The following is an 8,375-nucleotide window of genomic DNA, read 5'->3' on the forward strand; positions in this document are numbered from 1 at the left end:
TTTTAGTAATGGGGAGAGGGGACAGACAATCCCATTTCCAATACTCTTTCTTACATTGAATCATGGGAATTTTATGGTTGTGAAAACTGGTCAATTTCCAATCATTGGGATGAAAAGTATTCTAAGGTAGAGTCTGAACAGAATGTTCTCGAGCATTGGTCACATAGAAGTGAATGCAAGTGTGGCCAGAGATTTTCTCAGCCTGGAATCAAGTTCGAAAGAGGGGAATGAAGAAATCGAGAGGAGTCAGGGAAGCCAGCTTCCTTTAATCCAACCCCATAAAATAATACTCTTTGTTCTTATGTGAATGCCAAAACCATGGTTGTTTGGACCTGAACCAGTCATTCAGCACTGATTTTAGCCAGATGATACAGGAGGTTGAGAAAGGTGTGAACAGGGGTAAAAATCTTGTCTGCACTAGGTTGAACAACTGTTGGAGAGCCTGGAAAGATGGAGCCCCTAAAATGAACAGAGGTACTCTAAAGAAATGAAGGTTTGCAGCGGAGTTCATTGAACTCAGCTTCCTTAAATAATGCCTAAACAATACAGTATCCCCCTTTGAATGGTTGGATATATTTACGGAAAAAATTGAAGATTGAACGTAAACCATAAAATAGAGAATCAATTAAGATGAAGATCATTTTGACATTTACATGGAACAAGGTAGCAGGTATGTCTGTCACACTGTGTTAGTGACAGCAAACAGAGGCTCCCTAACATAAACTGATATTTTCATAATAAAATAAATTTTTGAACAAACTTAGGGAGTTATATATAGTCAGCTTTAGTCCCTAAGGACCTTGGCTGGTTTATTAACCCTTGAAATTCAACTGTTCCTCAGATCTTCCATGACCCCACCAAAGGTGTCAATTTAATCATATATAACTACCAGGTAAGTATGTTCAAAAATTTTTTATTATAAAATATCATTTTTAAACATCTATGAATTACCTGGTAGTTATATATAACTGATCGACACCTTTGGTGGAGGGTCAGAGACAGCCAACATCTTTGGAATTTTGCTAGAGATTTAATAAACCAACTTAAGGTTCTTACCTGGTTTAAGGAAGCTGACTTCAATGAACTCCCCTCCATGTCTGCTTTCCTTAAGAGGTCCAGCGATCCTCAGGGGCTGAAGACCTCTAGGAGCTGCCAAACCGGCATACCAACCTCTATGTGACAGACAACCTATAATACCCTTTGTTCAAGGGCAAGGGAACAAACTGATTACCTGACTAAAATCAATGATTGCGAAGATTGCGCCCAATCTCACAAACAACCATAAGATTACAACTATTCCAAGGCAAGAATCAAGGGCATCGAATTATGGGATTGCAGGGTAGTCCCTCCCCACTACTGAGTTAGCTGCTATAAACGGTCCAGTGTATAAAGCAGTGGAGTCATAAAGCGTTTGTCTGTACTGCTTTAAGTAGTGAGGCAAACACTGACTTGCTTCTCCAGAAGGTAGAGTCCATGATACTTTGTAGGGACCTATTCCTGCCCAAAGGCTGCAGAGGTTGCAACAGCTCTGACCTCATGGGTTTAACCTTTGAAGCAAGGTCCGCTTCATTACATCTGAATCGCTTCTTATCAACTGTCTAATGAAAAAGGATAACGTGTTCTTGACATTGGTAGAGAGGGCTTCTAACTGAACACCAAAGCGCCTCTGACCTGCCCTCAAAAATTCTTCGCCCTTTGCAGGTACGCTCTCAGAGCTCTTACGGGACAGACTCTCTCTAACTCCTCACCTGGGCGATCTCTGCCAGATTCATAATCTGAAGGACTTGGGCCATGGTTGTGAAGGCGTTCATTCTTAGCTAAAACCCCAATTGTAGAGAGCAGATAGTTTTGCTGTTCCTAAACCGGCGGTTTTATTGAAGGCATGTACTTCACTGACTCTTTTAGCTGTCGCTAAGCAAACCAAAAATAGAGTCTTCATTGTGCAGAGATCTTTTAAATGAAATCTCTTGCAAAGGTTGAACTATCGGACATGAGGAACTTTAGGACCACGTCTAGGTTCCACGCTGGTGAGATCTGACTTTTCTCTTTGGTAGTCTCAATGATCTGATAAGGTCTTGGAGATCCTTATTGTGAGACAAGTCCAAGTTTCTGTGTCTGAAGACCATGCCAACATGCTCCTGTATCCCTTAATAGCAGAGACTGAAATGATTCGTCTCCCTTAAGGTAAAGAAGAAAATCCGCTATCTGGGTCACAGAGGTACTGGACGAGGACACGGAGTTGTTTTTACACCAACCTCTAAAAATATCCCACTTGGATTGGTACACCTGATGGTAGATGACCTCTAGCTCTTCTTGTCGCTCCTAGCTGCTCCTTCAAAATCCTCTAGCTCTTGCAAGTTTTTCATAGTCTGAGCAGTTATTGTAGACCTTGGAGGTTTTGGTGATACCTTTCAAGTGGGGTTGTTTGAGTAGATCTGGCCTTAGGGGCAGACTTCCTCCGTGTCCACCATCCATTCCCGCACCTCTGAACCATTCTCTTGTTGGCCAAAAGGGGACCACTAGAGTCATCCTGGCGCTCCTCGTGGGACACTTAACTTCTGAATCACTCTGTTTATGATCTTGAAGGGGGAAAGGCGTAAACGTCCAGGTTGGACCAATTTAAAAGGAACGCATCTATGTGCATTGCCTGCGGGTCTGGCACAGGAGAGCAGTGCGTCTCCATCCTCGCTTGAGCTGTGGCGAAAGAGTCTATGCATGGACGACCCCAAATCAGACAATTCTCTGCAGACATCTTGGTGAAGAGTCCATTCTGTTGCCAGGACTTGACCTTTCCTGCTCAGACTGTCTGCCCTCACATTTCTTTCCCCAGACAGAAACGTGTCAACAATGTCACATTTTTCTCCTGGCCCAGATAAGGAGTTGCCTCAACGTTTAGTACAGTGACCTGGAGTGGGTTCCTCCTTGTTTGTTGATGGTGGCCAACGCTGATGGTTTGTCGGAGTTGACCTGTACTCTACCTTGTCTTGACTGAGTGTTGTAACTCTTTGAGGGCTAAAATATTTTGCAGTCAGCTCCTTTTTGATTTATGTGGAGCTTCTCTTGCTCTGGTCAGAATCCTGATATCAATCCTCCAATGTTGTTCCCACACCCGAGTCCGACGCGTCCGAGAACAACACAGGTCTGGGTTCTTCTGTTTTAATGAAAGGCCTCCTGAGAAGCTTTCTGGCTGGGTTGTTCCACCACTGAAGGCACTGTTTCGCCGCCTCTGAAATGGGGATACACTCTTTCTCTAGCCCGTCTTCTCTGCTCCAATACCGTTGAGTGGAATTGGAGTGGCGAAGGCTTAGTCTTCCTAAGGAAACTAACTGTTTCTAAGCGAGAAGGTGGGTCCTAGCAGGCTCATCCATTCCCTCGCCGAGCACATCCGCTTCTCCCAGAAAGTCCTTTAATTTTATTTAAGGTCTGTTCCATCCTTGATGGTGATGGAAAAACTAAAATCCGAGACTGAATCCTCCCTAGACACAGGATCTCTTGAGATGGGGTCAGATGCTGACTTCTGCCTGTTTGAAGTCCTAGTTCCTCTGATGTCAGACTGTCGTTTGAAGATCCTCCCAGACAGCGATTGAAGGAAGGAGCTCTGAAGCCAGTCGTCCAGATACAGAGAGTGCCCTGATGCCTCGTGGTGCAGCATTCATACATTCGACATCAGTCTGGTGAATATTTGGGGCGCCGTGTTTGAGCTCGAAGCAAAGAGCTCCTAAACTGAATACCTGTTCCTGAAGACGAATCTCGATATTTCTTTAAGCCGGGTGGATAGGAATGAGATATCGTCCTGAAGGTCAAAACCATCCAGTCGTGTTGTCTGACTGCCGTAACACTGATTTTGTTGTTTCCATGGAAAACTTCGTCTTTTGTACAAAAGCGTTGAGGGCACTCACATCAGTACTGGTCTCCAACCCCTGAGCTCTTGGGAACCAGAAAAGGCGGTTGTAGAATCCTGGCGAAATCAGATTTTGTATTTTCTCTGTGCGTTTTCTGCAGTAATAACGAAACTTGCTGTCGAATCGCCTGTGCCTTGGACTCGCCTCTGTATCTGGGAGACAGATCTATTGGTTTGTCTGCCAACGGGGCTTTCTTAGAAAGGGATTTTGTATCCATCCTTGAGTAGTTGAATGGACCAAGGATCCGCCCTCTTTTCTCCCATACCTGCCAGAAGTTTAACAGCCTGGCACCTACCGCTGCTGAAGGGGGAACGCAAGTCCTGTTTCTTCCCTGTCTAGAGGCACCTTGCTGCAGATCTTCTACCGCCCTCGAGGAACCTGTACCTGAGGGCCGACTACCTAAAAGGGCTGAGATCCTGAAGCACAAGCCTCAGCCTTAGCTCTTACTCTTTAGTCATGAAAGTCGTTGAGGGACTTTTCTTGCTGTCTTGATATAAGATCTTGTGTGGTTTCTACAGCTAAGGGAGGTAGAAATCTCTTTAACCAAGTCTTGAGGGAAGAGGTGAGAGGAAAAGGGGGCGTAAATTAATTCCGCTTTTTGACTGGATGTGACCCCATTAGCTAGGAAAGAGCAAAGATGGGTCCTTTTCTTCAAGATTCCTGCTGAGAAAAAGCGCCGCTAATTACGCTGCACTGTCTCTGATTCCTTTATCCACACACGACATAAGATGTACAAATTCTTCTTTGTCGTCGTGCTGAATAATCCCATCTTTCTTCCCTAACGCTCCCAGGGTCCAGTCCAGAAAGTTAAAGACCCTCGAAGGCCCTAAAAATTCCTTTGAGGAGGTGGTCCAACTCTGATGTTGACCAACAAAACTTCGTTCTCCCATGGCCACTCGCCAGATGAATCAACAAGATTGAGTCTCCTCGGAAGAGGCAGGTATTCAAGGCGAACGATTCTCCGTTTGATACCAAACGTCGATCTTGAAGCTAGTTTGGCTGGAGGAAAAGCAAGGCTGTCTTTCCTTGTTCTTTCTTTGAAAGCATCCATTCATTCATCATTTGAGAGCTCTCTTGACGAGCGGGACAAAACCATCTTCATATAAAGCTGACTCATTAGGCGCCTTCCCAAGAGTAAATTCTGAAGGTGGGGAACGAGGAGCCAGTGAATAAAGTTTTCAGGAAAACCTCCGCAAAAAAGTTTCATAAGTTTTTTGAAGTCTGATGAAAGTTGAAGGCCTTTACTATCTTCTTCTTCCGAAACTTGTTCGATCAGATCCACAGGAGACTGAGGGATATCATCAATCTCTTCTTCTGATTGACCAAAACCAAGCGACTTCTTTCAAAGTATCACCTTGACGCCGGGCGTCCTGGTGTCCAGTCTCGGACGCTGGTGTCTTCGTGGACGCCTGGCGTCCTGGCGCCAGATTCTTGACGCCTGGCGTCCTGGCGACCAAGATCTGGCGCCTGGCGCCCTGGCCCATCCTCTTGAGCTTACTCGGCGTCCTGGCGTCCAGACTTGACAATCATTGTTCCGTCCAACCTTAAGGTCGCGAGAACTGGCGCCTGTGCGACATCTGTCAAAAGCTTCCTCAGGCTGACGTAAAATGATTGAGGTTTCTTGAATAGGCGAAACATTTTCGCGCTTGTTGTCCCGCCGCACCCTGAAGTCACTTGAGAGCTGGCGCCTGTGCGGACATCGGTCAAAAGTTTCAGGGCGACGTGACAGCCATCGGTGACAAACGTCTGCATCCGTCTTATCTGCAGGCTGAAAGACTTGCATCAGGAAGAGTTTCCGTTGCATGTCCTGAATTAGACCGATCTGGCGGAGCTACCTGTTGCTGGGGATCGACATGGGAGCCGCAATATCAACTACTAATTCATTTTTCATCGATCGACGTTGGAAATGAAGTTTCAGCGACGCCCGGTCTTATTTTCATCGGCGGAAGCAGACGGCCGCCCGTGCGACAACATACGTCTGCTTTTCACTGAGAGCAATTGTCCGAACTAAGAGGGAACACTCTGGGCTGCTCCAGTGACTACAACCCGAGTAGGAAGTGTCAAATCCCGACGCCGCTCCACCGGAAGTTTCCTTTTGAGGGGGTCTGATAAGGTCGATGGCGCCAGTCCCTTCTAGTAACAGCGCCCTCCGACGAGGATGAAAATACTTTAACCTCGCCTTTCCTATGGCGGGGTGAGCGTCTGGGAAGCGCCAACAGGTACGCTCGAGGGGGGACGACTGCTCGGTAGCTAAAGCCTCTCTTCTCCTTCTTCGCCTGTCGACATTCCTTCTCACAGGGGTTGGTGAGCTTGGAAGAGGTCTAGGACTAGGGAGCACGACCGGACCTAGCAACCGCACCCTCCACACTTTACACTCTTATTTTTCTCATTAGCACTTGAATGTTTCAGATCTCTGACATTCACCATAATCCTCTCTGTCTCCTTGCGCAGGGATTCTACCTTTCCCAAGGTTTGAATGGCCGCCATCATGTCCTTTGAAGGTTGGTTCCTTATCAGTATCAGTGGGGGTTCTGGGACTACCACTACTGGGGAATGAATAATAGGATTGATATGAGGAGAATCTTCAATTCCTGACTATCTCTAGAAGAGAGCTTAGATTTACTACTCCCGCTCTTCTGATCCTATCCTTTCAAGCTTAGGAAACATATCGGTAGTAATCCATCCACTCTCTTTCTGATAAACCAAAACATTCATCACATCTATCCTTTAACCAACGCAATTTTCCCTCTGCATTTTACACAAATAGAGTGGGGATCCAACGCGGCTTTAGCAAGCCGGGTTTTACACCCTCACACACATTCTCACACTGAAGCAGAGTCAGACATCTTGAAAATGAAAAAATCGTAAGAAAATCCAAAGCGAGCAAGGTCAAAATCAACAATATCTAACAAATCCAGAAAATCCAAATCAAATCCAAAAAACGAGCGAAAGCCAAAGCCAAAGCCAAAGTGTACTTCACCAAAACTCTGTGAAAATCACGAACAAACGAGCAAAAATTCTTAACGATGCAAACTGTATGGCGGCAGGGAAGATCTGAGGAACAGTTGGAATGGTTTGCGGTACCTGGGTAGAGGCGCACTAGTGGTACACCTGACTACCCATCGTATGCATTGCCGCCGAGTTTTGAAATTCTGCCGCGTCGGGACTAAAGCTATATATATAACTACCAGGTAAGTCAGATGTTTAAAATAATGTAATTACAAGGAAATACCAAAAGCATCAGGGAAAGAAGAAAGAAGTCTCTACCAAAAGCATCAGGGAAAGAAGAAAGAAGTCTCTAACACAAAGTCTGTCCTTATTTTAGTGGATAATCTCATTTAGGCAAGAGGAGATAAATTCATATTATCACCAAAACCTACCATCTGATTTTCTCTTTACGAGGTTAACCTCTTCTGCCTACATTCACATCTGGTCTATGCCTTTCTCCTCAAATTTTCTCACAGATTTTCAGGGCTCTCCTTTCCTACTAGTCTTTGTCCTGCTACTTCAATTTTTACTGGCCTGAGTACCTGCTTCTCCCATCTCACTGCACACCCAAACCATGTCAATCTTTGAGATATCAGTCAAGTTTTCTGCCTCTGTATACCACGTCTCCCTGGAACCTTCAGAGAGATGTGGTATATACTAACTCCAGCAAGGAATCTTAACATTTTGTAGTTACACCTGTTCAAATATTCTCCTTATCCTTTAAAACTGCCCAGTATAACTACCCAGAATAGTTATCATCATCATTATTATTATTATTATTATATTGTTATTATGAAATATGAAGTAAGCTCAGAAGTTCATTAACTTATTAATCAATCTTCCACAGAATAAAATGTCACAAAGGGACAATAAAGAAAGCAAAAATTTAAAAAGGTGCATCAGTCAAATAATTCCTGTCAACTATCTTGAACTGCAACATTCTTATCCAACACTTTGCCTCAACAACAAACTCTCAAACATGATAAAGCACAACTCATTCCCCTGCAACACCAAATGTCCTCTTTAGAACCTCTAGACTTATTATTTGCCATGTTGTAAACATTATCTTTGTCCCCTCCCAAAATATATTTTGTCAGTGGACCCCAACTTTTTTGCGAATTTTTGTGGAACATATCTTCACTTTCACACGGGAATTTTCACAGATTCGTGAATTTTTCTATGGACCGTATCTCTAAAATTATCACTAATTCACTTTTTTCATAGAGCAACACTGCATTTACTAATTACAGTATTTTTTCATATTGTGTTCATGACTAAATACAGATTTTTAATGATAAAAATGATTTACAGTGTACTTACTGTATAGTATTTCCGTGTATAAGATGACCTTTAGATAAGACGAGGTAAAAAATTATAGCAAATTTTCGTGAATTTATCTCATATCTTAGCATGAGATGACTGCTAAATTACAAAACCATCTGTGTATATTTAGGCTAGCTTTTGGTTATGTAAAGATGATATTAT

Source organism: Macrobrachium rosenbergii, chromosome 56 (assembly GCF_040412425.1).
Source record: "Macrobrachium rosenbergii isolate ZJJX-2024 chromosome 56, ASM4041242v1, whole genome shotgun sequence".
Lineage (NCBI taxonomy): Eukaryota > Metazoa > Arthropoda > Malacostraca > Decapoda > Palaemonidae > Macrobrachium > Macrobrachium rosenbergii.